Genomic DNA, 13,147 nt, shown 5'->3' with positions numbered 1-13,147 from the left:
GTTCAGGATAAAAACTGCTGGAGAGTGAATTATGTCAGCAGGAGAATCTGTGCTCTGGAAGGATCTTCAGTCAACATCACAAGTGAATACTCACATCCTGACAACATGAAGCCAGAGTTCAAATGTTGGAGTAAAAAATGGAGAAAAGATAAAGTGGAAGTTGAAGAGCTGATTGAGGCTGCAGGTGGTGTGAAGTATCAGGACAACATGAAGAACCAACACATCCTGACCATCAACAACCTGAAGAAGAATGACTCAGGAGGATACACATTCAGATTCAACAAAGATCATAAAAGATGGACACAGTCTGATCTGCCTGGAGTCTTTTTGATTGTCACAGGTAAATCTAAACTCCTTATTCAACAGACTTTACTCATTAATGTCTGAACAGGAGCAGAGGTGGAAGAAATATTCAGATTTAAGTGAAGATGCTACAAATCAAAACCTCATTACAAGAAAATTAGGATTTATCTATTGAAACTGAATTCACTTAAGTTTTTTGCAAATTTGAAGAGTATTGTATTAATTAGTACTTATTTTGCAGAAAAAAATGTGTTTTACTATTTTATAAGATGCATTCATGTGTCTATTTTATTTTTTGCTTTGGTGTTCATGGATTTTATTTGAACAACCTAGATTCTGTTATTTTGTTCAAGCTACATCAAGGACTCACATTTCATCATATGACATTTTGATCTATGGAACGCCAGGACTGCCATAATGAATTAATTAAATACACCATTAAATAATTAATTAAATGTGGCAATAATTAATTAAAATTGGAATTTATTAATTTTATTAATAGTTATGACACATGCAATTAATTAATTATTGACACATTTAATTAATTATTTATGTATTTCACATTTTAATTAATTATTGACACATTTAATGAATTATTTAATGATATATTTATTTATTTCATTTTGGCAGTCCTGGCGCCTGGCTCTCATCTTGAATTAATTTTATCTGTCAGCCTCACCCATCAAACTCAGGGGGCGGGGTTAACGCTGCCCATGCAGCTTCTCTAACATTTGATTGGTTGCCGTGCAAAGTAAGTCAAAACAGGTCGATCCTAGATAATCGATTGCTTGTGTAGACTTGGGGCAGCCAGGTATCCCAGAATGCAGATCAAATCACAGGCAGCAATGGTGGTGGTGTAGTTTTAAAATACCCCGTTTTTCTGTCACCAGCTACACTTTTAACAGTGTTTTAGCCGCGAATGTCGCGACGTATGTCTGGTCAGGTTGTCAACATAGAACATGTTTGTGCTCAGATGTTTTCAGATATTTCACTAGCTCTGCTAACAGTCAGCATGCAGAGTGCACCCAGGGGGTTACGTTAACCGGTTTGTTTACATATTCCACTCTCCGTGTTCCACATGTTGCATTCGCAGATTCTCATTTTCACCGAACGATCGTCTCTTTCCGCCTGGTCTTGTGTTTCTGTAACATAAAGAACGAGCTGACATTTTTCTCACGAAACCAGCGATCAGCTCAACAGACCCTCAGTTTACCTGCATGCATCCTCCTCCTCATCTGTCAGCTGTTTAACACCTGCTGCTAATTCAAGAAACACGCCTAGTTACCTGGTGATAGTCACAGTTTAACTGGGCAGCCGGTGCTCGATATAACGCAATGTCAGCGCATTTTTCTGCACAAGATAAGTAAATATAGTGTTTTCCCCGAGCGCAGAGCTGCTGGAGCTTGTTTCCTTACAGAGCACTTTATAGGCGAACCAGCTTCATCAGCGGCTGATGTCCAATCACCGGCACACAGCTTTGAAACCTCAGCTGAGTTTTAGCTCTCAGTGGTTAAACGCTGGACTTCATTCACTCAGGTTTTGTCTGTCGGGTCACGTTTACTTCGCTGTTTTATTTACAACTGAGCAAATCGGTTTGGCTGAGGTTAAAGTTACGTTTCATAACTGCATAGTTTCACAGACGTTTAATGGTTCACTGGCACATGTGTTAGACTGAACTATTCGCTTTTCTTTATCTGGTGTGTTTTGGATTTAACAGTGAATTTTGAGATTAAACTGACTTTTAAAAGGAAAGAGAAGGCACATTTCCACCGGGAGGAGCAGGGTTTGCAACGGCATGTTCATCATGAAGTCTGCAACCTGGACAGAAATATTATATCATCTGTTTTTTAATAGTTATTCAACTGTATTCTAAGCACCAGCTGTCTGTTAGAATGTGATTTTTTTCTCTCTCTCTTTTTTTTTTTTTTTTTGCTTTTTCGGTCATGTTATGTTTACCTGTCAAAGGTTTGTTACAAACTATGAAACACATCGTGCAGACTTCTGGATGTTAGAAGAAAACTAATACTGCTCATGAGGGAGACTAAAGGCAGGAAGGTGTCCTTTAAAACTAAACATGTTAATAGGACCTCCCTATTTATATAATAGTTTATGATATAGCACATGTATTTCAGTAATAGCCTGCTGATTTCAGTGTAGTGGTGAACAGTCACACAGCTCACGTAGGCGTTATCTGTGATACTCTTTAACTATAATTTATCCAAGTTAACTTCAGTTAACCATTCAGACAGTTCTTTTGCAATGAAAAACATAAACACTCATGCTGCCGGTAGGTTTCCTCAGTGCCCGCTTTTAACATTATAGTTGCTTATGCAGTAACCATGGTAACCACGGACTCTGAGCAGCTGGATCGACGGAGGTCAGACAACAATTTTACATGTATGATCTTAAAACAGGACACAGCCACTATACGTGCTGGCCTTATATCAAATGTGAAGGCAGACTGAGTCTATGTTTGACGTTTTTTATATCTAATCTTCCTTTTCAAACATTTAAACAGCAGCGAGTCTGCAGCTGAGGGAATACAAACTCAAATTGTCGGAACAGGTTTGCTCGTTTCTTGGATTCATTTGGTGATTTATTAAATGTATAACTATTATTCTAATCTGCTGCTGGGTCTCTTACACTTTTCTTTATGCTGTATATTTTCATGTCTCTGGAATAGTTGGAAGTTAGATAGTCAGCTGGGAAACTCTGTGTTAACTCATGGAGCTGAGGATATCGTGGATATGCTGACCTCGCTGCGTGGTGTACAGAGCGAGGTCAGCATGATTAATATTCACAATAAAAATATTAGCCGAACATCATGAAGTCTGTATGTGTTTCATAGTGTCGAACAACCTTTGTACAGTTAAAGCCAGCAGTTACTACATGACAGAAACACCAACGTTATCTCTTTTATGTGTTTATACACAGGTCACGCTGATTACTGAACAAAAACCCAAAGATCAGATGTTAAACAGATTTATTTGCTCTCTCTCCTCCTTAAACATGTTTTTAATGTTAGTTATAATTCAGAATTGGCGACTGAAACACGTAGGACATATAAGAACATCAGGAAATAAAACACCGATAAATATAACCTCAGTAAAAGAAGTCAGCGGGGGTTAATACAGCTGTGTACCGGGGCCTGCACTTTGTCGGCGGTAATAATAGCTCGATTGCTTGCGAGGCGAGCGGGTCTATCCCACGCTTTGCCGTGAGACTGGGCAGACATCTCCGAAATCATCGCAGCACTTTTGCAAAGAGGCTGTATCTTGACAAACCGACCAGACACATGAAGATTAAACCACTACATTCTCTGCTAAAAAAATATTAAAACGGTATTTGGTGACACACAAACAGGGTTTTTCAAAGTTCAGTTCTGTTAGCTTCCACATGCCGGTTGTTGTGTGCTAGAAACAATGGCCACCAGGCCAAAGCAATGGTTTTGACTCGATCAGCGTTAACCCCGCCCCCTGGGTTTGATGGGTGAGGCTGACAGATAAAATTATTTCAAGATGAGAGCCAGGCGCCAGGACTGCCAAAATGAAATAAATAAATATATCATTAAATAATTAATTAAATGTGTCAATAATTAATTGAATGTGTCAATAATTAATTAAAATGTGAAATACATACATAATTAATTAAATGTGTCAATAATTAATTAATTACATGTGTCATAACTATTTATTTAATTAATTAATTCCAATTTTAATTAATTATTGCCACATTTAATTAATTATTTAATGGTGTATTTAATTCATTCATTATGGCAGTCCTGGCATTCCATACTTGACATCCATGAGCATACATTACTTTAAAAAAGGTCAGAAAAAAAGAAACAAAAATACTGTTGTTAAATTTGGAATAATAACATTTCTGGCTAATGGAATCCTTTTTTTCTTTTCTTTATTTGCATATTTGCATTCACAAGAACTGCACTTCCAAACCATAAAGGTCTCATTTCAATTCCAAAATATCTTCATTTTGACAATTAAAAATCAGGGAAAACTGTAGTGGTGCAGAAATAAACGTTTGGACTAAAAATTAACACTTACCCTGATTTCTTGCTTTCAGAGCTGAGAGTGAAGATGAGTCCCTTTGCAGTGGTGACAGAGGGTCAGAGAGTTACACTGACCTGCAGTACCAGCTGTCCTCTGACTGACAACACAAACTACATTTGGTACTTGAACAGTCGACCTCTGACCCTAAGAGAGAACCAGAACAAACATCTGATCCTAGACCCAGTCAGCAGGGAGGATGCAGGAAGCTACTCCTGTGCTGTGAAAACCAACAAAGATATCAGCTCTGCTCCAAAGACTCTCACTGTCCAAAGTATCACAGGAACATGGATACCAGCAGCTGCAGGAGTTTCTGCAGCTCTGCTCCTTTTAATACCTGTCATTGTCTGCTGGTGTGTTAGGTGAGCAATACGTTTATCTGATATATATATATATATATATATATATATATATATATATATATATATATATATATATATATATATGTGTGTGTGTGTGTGTGTGTGTGTGTGTGTGTATACATATACATATATATATTTGCTCTTTTTTTACAAATCAGAAAAAAGAGGATTTCAAACCAGCCTTCAAGAAGTGCAACACTGGGCAACAAACAGCAGGTACAAAATGAGAAACAAAAAACATTCTGCTGCAATAACAGCTGAATTTTTTTTTTTTAATGCCCCTTGAACACCTTGTTTTTCTTCACATTAATCCATTCCTCCGTATCCCAAACTCATGTTATTTTAGCCACTGCACTGTTCTCTTTCATCTGAATTATAACCTCTTTATGTAAATGTATAAAATGTGAAGCTATTTGTTACTTGTCTCCACAGATTTATCCTGATTTCATTGGTAAAAATGTTCCAGCTAAATCGGAAGAGCAGGATACTCATTACTATGTCGGGCTGCGTTGCAGTTTGAAAAACAAAATTGACCCCTACTCAATCATTGAGTTATCGCCTACTAAGTAAATACACATTTTATTTTTGCTATAATCATCATATTCAAACTATGATTTGAAATCTCTTGTTGATTTGGAAATTATTTCTTTCTTCTTTTTTTTTTTAATTAGAATGACGACGACTTCCAGTCACTTTCCAAGAAGTGAAACATCAGACAATAAAGAGCAGGTAGAGGAAAGAATTCAGATATAAACATCCCCTCCTCTGTGGTATTTTCTTCATGTATCATCAATTAGTCTCCTTTTTTTTTGCCTGTCCCGTTTGGTTCTTTTGCCATCAGAATTATTGTCTAAAGGTGAGGAAAGATACCCAACGGATTTACTTTACCAAATTGACCATCTCAGTCTTGCTGTAATGGTCTATTTGATTCACCTTTTATTGTTTATTTTATTTATTTTTTATTTTCACTTGCTAGATACGGGACAGACTTGAATGAGGAAAAGAAAAGGGAGAAAGGAAGAGGGGGAGAAAAAAAACTGCGGAGAAGAGGGACGGGGATAAAGGGCAAAAAAAACAAAAACCAACTAAATAAGCAGACAAAAAAATACATATATCAATCACCTGGATCACCTGTTGAGAAAGAAAAAAGAAAACAAGCAGAAGAAAACGAGAGCAATACAATAAAAAACATCACGATGAGATATGGGAATATAACAGTAAATACTAAATATTAAACATTATTGTGCAGCACGTAATATCGATAGCGCACAGTGTGCTTTGAGGTAGGAGCCAAAAAGGGTGTAGTTTGTGTGTGTGAGTACCCGTGTGTACACCTGTGAGCATGAACGCGCTTGTTTTTAAAAGGTTCCTTCATGTAATGATCTGCTAGAGGGTGTGGGAGACCAAGGAAGACCAACAGAGGGGCAGCCGCGTCACTATCCCAGAAAGAGCTGAGGAGAGTCCCAGATGAGGGGTCACTCAGCAGCCGCGGAGCAGAAGCCGGGGGGGGGGGGGTTGCAGTGACGTGCCCATGAGCTCCGCCGGCAGCAAGCTGTGCCAGAGTGACCCAGCCCCAGAGGCTGAGGGCACCCCACCCCCGAAGTGGCCCGAGCGAGCCCCAGGCTCCAGGCCCCGACAAGCAGCCACCAAGGAGTGAGCCGGTGTGTACATGGGCGCCCATCCCCGGACACAAAGAACCACCAACGCACCGATGTCTGAGGGCGTCTGCCACCGGCAGGGGAAGTGGTGGGGGGAGATAGGCCTCCAAACCTTGGAGGGCCTGAGATGTCCCCAGAGAGGTGGCGTCTGATGCCCAACCTGACATATAGACACAGACATACAGGCACACACAGATACAAACATCCATTCCCACCCTCATGCTCTCATATCAATTAGTCTCCATTTATCCATCCATCCATCTTCTTCCACTTATCCGGGATCTTACACCTCACCCAGGAGAGGCCCAGGAGGCATCCTTATCAGATGCCTGAACCACCTCTACTGGTTCCTTTCGATGTGGAGGAGCAGCAGATCTGCTCTGAACCCCTCTCAAATGCCTGAACTTGTCATTCTATCTCTAAGAGAGAGGCCAGCCACCCTTCAGAGGAAACTCATTTCTGCTGCTTGTACCCGCGATCTTATTCTTTCGGTCACTACCCACAGCTTCTGACCATAGGTGAAGGTAGGGGCGTAGATCGACCGGTAAATTGAGAGCTTCACTTTTACAGTCAGTGGGCACTCCACCCTTTTCTGGCTGAGGACCATAACCTCAGGTTTGGAGGTATTGATTTTCATTCCCACCACTTCACACTTGGCTCTGCATTGTTCTGGTGCGAGCTGGAGGCCATCACCCGATGAAGCCAACAGAACCACATCATTTGCAAAAAGCAGAGATGAGATTCTTAGACCACCCAAGTAAAAGCCTTCCCCCACTTGGCTACGCCTAAAAATTCTGTCCATAAAAATTATAAACAGAATTGGTGACGAAGGGCAAGTCCGACTTATTGCCGACAATGCAGACCAAGCTCTTGCAATGGTTTTATAAGAATCAAATGGCACGTAGCAATGGGCCAGACACCCCATACTCTGGAAACACCTCCCATAGAACACTCCGAGGGATACGGTCGAATGCCTTCTCCAAGTCCACGAAGCACATATACACTGGTTGGGCAAACTTCCACGCACCCTCAAGTATCCTTGAGAGGATAAAGAGCTGGTCCAGTGTCCCTCTGCCAGGATCTGCCAGACTCTCCTTTTCAGCACCTTGGCATAGACTTTCCAAGGGAGGCTGAGGAGTGTGATCCCCCTATAGTTGGAACACACTACAGTCCCCTTCTTAAAGATGGGAACCACCATCCCGATCTGCGGTCTGCCAACCTAGAGGTATCTCCCCTGATCTCCACGCGACATTGTAGAGGCATGTCAACCAAGATAGCCCTAGAACATCCATGGCCTTCAGGAACTCAGTGCAATCCTCATCCACCCCAGGGGCTCTGGCACCAAGGAGTTGTTTAATTGCCTCAGTGACCTGACCCCCGGAGATAGGCGAATTGTTCCCCTTATCCCCAGATTCCTCCATTAAGGAGGTCCTCTAAGTATTCCTTCCACCACCCGACAATTTTCTCAGTCATAGTCAGCAGTGCTCCATCTGCACTATACACAGTACAGCCCAAATAGCAGACAGGTCTGGCCCGGATCTGGTGTCAAGCTGGCACTGCTGGCTGACTTCTGGCATGCTAAGTGGTATGTCATCCAGATATGGGTCAGGTCTGGCAATGAATGCACTGTTTATGTGATGGCATGCCATATCTGGCCCGATCGTGGTTTTGTTTTTGTGGCCCAGGTTCATAGAAAACAGGTCTGGCCCGGATTCTGCATCAAGCTGGTACTTCTGACTGACTGGTGTCATGGCAGGATGTATGTCAACCAGATGCGGGCCAGGTCTGACAATGATGGCACTATTTATGTTCCTATTTTCCTATTTTAGTTAGAAGACCCAAATGCCATCTTGCAATACTATACTGCTATGGTAGCCAACGTTTCAAATGCAGGTTTGACAAGTTTGTGAGTGTACACTTTATCCAAAACCTAGTGAGGGTTTACTCACATTCACCACTGGGTAGCTGTAGCTCAGGCGGTAGAGCAGGTCACCTGCTGATCAGAATGTTAGTGGTTTGATCCCTGGCTCCTCCATTTTGCACTTAGTTTAGAGAAAGTGTGTGATTGGATGAATACAGCATGTAATCCGGGAGAGTAGAAAAAAGGGCTATCAGTCCATTCACTGTCTGAACAGAGTTTTGTCATGTTACTTTTGCACTATTATGTTCCGGGACATGTTGTTATTACATGGCTTGATTAAGGTACACATTAGGCTGACATCTGGGGCCAGAGTTTAAACTGTTCTGGGCCAGCACAGGGCCAGCAGTGTGTCTGCAACTTTGGCTGCACACGACTTACATATGGCCCAGATCAGGTTTGCCAGAAGTAATCCACACATGGGCCAGCACAGGACCACCAGTGTGCCTGCAACTGGCCTTGTTCTGGCCCATGAGTGGGCCACCTCTGGCAAATCTGATCTGGGCCACCAAAGGGCCGTCATTCTTTGAGGTATGTGGGCCGTGTTTAAGCACATTGTGTGGGCCAGATCCGGGCCATACCAATTTTGCTACGTGGGAGGTAGAGCACCGCTTTCCCCTTCTGAGTCCCATGACAGTTTGCCAGAATCTCTTCTAGGCAGACTGAAAGTCTTTTTCCGTGGCCTCTACGAATTACTCCCACACTCGAGTTTTTGCTTTAGCCATTGCCACGTTCTGCTTTGCCTGTCAGTTGTTACCACCACGACAGGCACCAACCAACTTGCGACTTTGGCAATGGAGGTGGTGAACATGGTCCATTCAGACTAGTGATGTGTCGGTCACGAACGAAACGGCTCTTAGAGCCGACTCTTTGAAGTGAACGACGTGATCCGGCTCCTTATTGGGAGCCATGGGTTGTTGTTTTTTTTTCTTTCTCTCACCCTCTCTCTCGCACTTTTTTTCCGCTTCACTCCGCACACGAGCCTTGTGCTTTGCGCTGGAAAGAAGGGGGAGGGGCAGTAGTTACACTCGCAGTAGCACAGGAACAGAGCGGGGACAACAACGTCACATTAGAAAGGTATAGTAATCATCCACAACTATTTTCAGTTGCGGATGATAAAGGATTCAGAAAGTTTATCCATGCAGGCCCATATGACAGAGAATGTGCATCTTCTTTTTGTTTTCATATTTAAATTTATATTTAATTGTGTTGTGGTTTGCAGTGTTTTGTGTTGTTTCACTTTGAATTTGTTTAAAAGGAAAAAGCTGAAGATTTAAATAGTTAAAATTTGAAAATAGTTGCTTTTTGTATTATATGATTTATTTATTACATTTTATGTGGAGTGAATAAATAAAAGTATATTTACGGTGTGGCCACTAGAGACAAAGCATGTACAAACCCCGAAGCACGTACAAACTCCAAAACACATACAAACTCCAAAACACGTAAAAACTCCATAGCACGTACAAACTCCGAAGCACGTACAAACCCTGAAGCACGTAAAAACAACAATACACAACAGAAGTGCTCCAGGATGCTTGGCGCAGTGTTGAGGTTTTGTTATCTAGTGGCTACACAAGCCATGAAGTACCAACGACCAGATTTGGTGTGTGGTAGTAACAGGTAAATGAACATTTATTTAAATTATTTGAATATATATGAGCGTTTGCGTATAAATACACAAACAATACACATATGCCTTCAATTGTGTAATATAAGTGATCTAGGTAGCTCTGTTTTGGAAGTTCAGTTAACGCTAGAAATGTGTTTTGGAGTTTGTACGTGCTTTGGAGTTTGTATGTGCTTTGGAATTTGTAGGAGAGGAGAAAAATGACCTATAACCCAGTATGTTGTTTGTCTTCCTCCTCAGGTGAACCCTGGTCCCATTTATGAAAACATCTCAGCCCGTTATAGCAGATTGCACCTACCTATGACCCACACAACTGATCTCTGCTCCAATATTGACACACTTCCTGCTTACTAAAGTAACTTTGTTACCATAGTGATTTAAAGGGCCTTTTTCTCTGATAGGTTTAGTGACTGAACTAACTTCAGTATCACAGCAGGGACACCACATTTGGTGGATCTGCCAGTGGTTTTCATACTCTGCAACACAAATTACAGAATAAATTAATCTTGAACTTTTTAGTTATAAAATACATGTTATTGAAACATATGTCACAACTGAAAGATGGCAGAAAACAACTACTTGTGTTTGAGTGACGTTTTCTTAACATAGAACATAATAAATGTTGTGACTGTTCAAATTAAGCCGTGTGGGTTCATATGTATTCTATTTCAAACAAGTACTGGTATGTGGTTTGTCTCTAAACCTGAGCTCACTACAGATAAATATCATGGAAAACTTCTAGAGAGTACATTGAGCAGATTTACAAAATTAGGAAATTGCTGCGGTACTTTGTGTGAGACATACATTAAGACAAACACTTAAATAAAAATAAAAAGTGCTAAGCAGATTGATATATAGATGAACACAGGTGATGATCAGTGCAAAGTTGCAACAGGTGTAGAGAACACAATACAGGGGTCATGTGTTTGAATTAGAGCAAGTGGTGGGAACAGTCTTATGGTTATTGTTCATGAGTCCAACAGCAGAGGGGAAGAAACTGTTCTTATGGCGAGAGGTTTTGGTCCAAATGGACCGAAGCTTGCTGCCTGAGGGAAGCAGGTCAAACAGACCTTGTCCGGTCAGTTGTGCGCCCCAGTGTCCTGGAGGTGTAGAGGTCCTGCAGAGATGGGAGTCTGCAGCAAATCACCTTGTCAGCAGAGTGCACAACATGCTGCAGTCTCTGTTTTTCCCTGGTGGTGGCTCCAGCATACCACACCACAATGGAGGAGGTGAGGATGGACTCGATGATTGCAGTGTAGAATTGCGTCATCGTCCATGTTGGCAGGTTGAATTTCTTTAGCTGACTCAGGAAGTACACCAGGTTGTTATGCCTGCACCATAACACCAGACATTCAGCCTCCATCCTGTAAGCAGACTCACCCCGTCCGAGATGAGTCCAATAACGGTCATCTGCAAACTTAATTACCTTGACAGAGTGGTGGTTGGAGGTACAGCAGTTGGTGTATAGGGAGAAGAGCAGAGGAAAAAGAACACCACCCTGAGGGGAGCCAGTGCTGATTGTCTGTGAGTCAGAGACATTCTTCCCTAGTCTCATATGTTGCTTCCTGTCTGTCAGGAAGTCAATGTCCCAACGGCAGACGGGACTGACTTGCATGGTATGACCTGCTTGTCCAGGTCAATAAAAAAAATGTGGATGGTGCTCTTCTTTGTCCCAACAGCAAGCAGATAGAATTGCGTAGTGGAGTTGAGGGCATCAACATGTTTGTGAATGCTTGTTCTGCCTCATTTTAAAAATGAAGAAAAAAGGAAAATATGTTGAATTACCGAATCAGAATTTCCGTTGTTGCAAAGTTCAAATCAAAACCTCATTTATAACAGCCAATATAATAGTCAGTTTCAGGCGTACTATTAAAGCAAGAATAGTGCATAATTACAAAGTAATATATTGTTAATCAACTCTATAATACACCTCATACTGTGTAATGGACTGTATTATGAGCTTGGTATCATGTCTTAAAATTATGTAATTTTATTCATAAGTTGTTATTTATGGGGGGTTCTTTTGTAAAAGATGCTGTACACACTAGTTGATTTGTTAAATACTACCTGTAAAAACTCAAATTATTACCATCTGAAATTAAGACCAACCTTTTTTTTCAACAGAGAAAGAGTCCACTGAAAGCGGCCTGACTCAAACCTGATTTTATTAATGGTTCAGCACAGACACACAGTTTCTCATCCAGGATTAAAGGAGCCAGACTTTGCTCAGACAGGTAGGATTTAATTTTACACTGAGCATGGGTCAGTACTAGTGATACAGTTTAAGTGACGCACAGAAATCAGCAAATAATTTATTATAGATGCATTAAAGCTTGTTGGGGTATTTACTGTGAATCTGTGGCTGCGATGAATCATTTTACTGGTAACTTGATCAACTAGCAACTTAAGTCATGACAGAAGATAGTATTTCAGTCCTGGCATTGTTTAAATATTAATTACTTTACTACTATATACGATAACCGTTACATAGTAACAGTAAAACATTTAAAAACATCTACAATTGCCATGGGAATGAAGCACTGTTAGCCAAGATCTGTTTTACAAGGACCAGAAGACCACAGTTGTGATAATTGTGTCAATCACAGCTAACAGTAAGAAAGCAGAAACACAGTGAAATCGTGGAGTACCAGGGGCTGAAGGACCAACTGGAGGAGATTACGAAGGTAAAGTCCAAAGTGGTCTCAATGGTAATAGGAGCATGAGGAGCTGCCACCCCAAACTGGGAAGAGTGGCTTCAGCAGATTCCAGGCACAGCATCAGAGGTTTCTGTACAGAAGAGTGCAGTCCTAGGAACAGCAAGAACCATATACATATGCAATATACATGAAGTATTAAAGTTGTTATTTCTATTTTACTGTAAAACACACTGAAGGAACTGACTTCTTGAAAATACAGCATGATTTGTTAAATATTACCTGTAAAAATTCTAATTATTAGCATTTGTTCAAGAAGTGGAGCTGATAATCTGATTAGAGACAAGAAAAACTATCCAAAATCAAGGCAAAAAGGCCGAAACCTGAGCTTTTGACTTATAGGGATTATTTGTATACATGTTGAATTTATTATTTAAATCTTGGGCATCCACCACTGTAACAGTATACAAATGATAGAAAATAAATACAAGTAAAATTGGTTCCTTTTAAGCTTGATTATTTACACTATAACTACTGATCCAATATTTTTTACATACT

General features: G+C 40.9%; 1 long non-coding RNA gene across 1 annotated transcript; it reads left to right on the top strand.

Moving 5' to 3' along the window:
- The first annotated feature begins 4,415 nt into the window (after nucleotides 1-4,415).
- LOC143419141 (uncharacterized) lies at nucleotides 4,416-5,444 on the top strand. Its single transcript, XR_013099118.1, has 4 exons — nucleotides 4,416-4,729; nucleotides 4,888-4,945; nucleotides 5,162-5,295; nucleotides 5,401-5,444. It is a non-coding gene; the product is annotated as an uncharacterized LOC143419141 (long non-coding RNA).
- The last annotated feature ends 7,703 nt before the right edge of the window (nucleotides 5,445-13,147 follow it).

Source organism: Maylandia zebra, linkage group LG6 (genome assembly GCF_041146795.1).
Source record: "Maylandia zebra isolate NMK-2024a linkage group LG6, Mzebra_GT3a, whole genome shotgun sequence".
Taxonomy (NCBI): domain Eukaryota; kingdom Metazoa; phylum Chordata; class Actinopteri; order Cichliformes; family Cichlidae; genus Maylandia; species Maylandia zebra.
The sequence above is the reverse complement of the archived record's forward strand: the minus strand, read 5'-3'. Positions and strand labels throughout refer to the sequence as shown.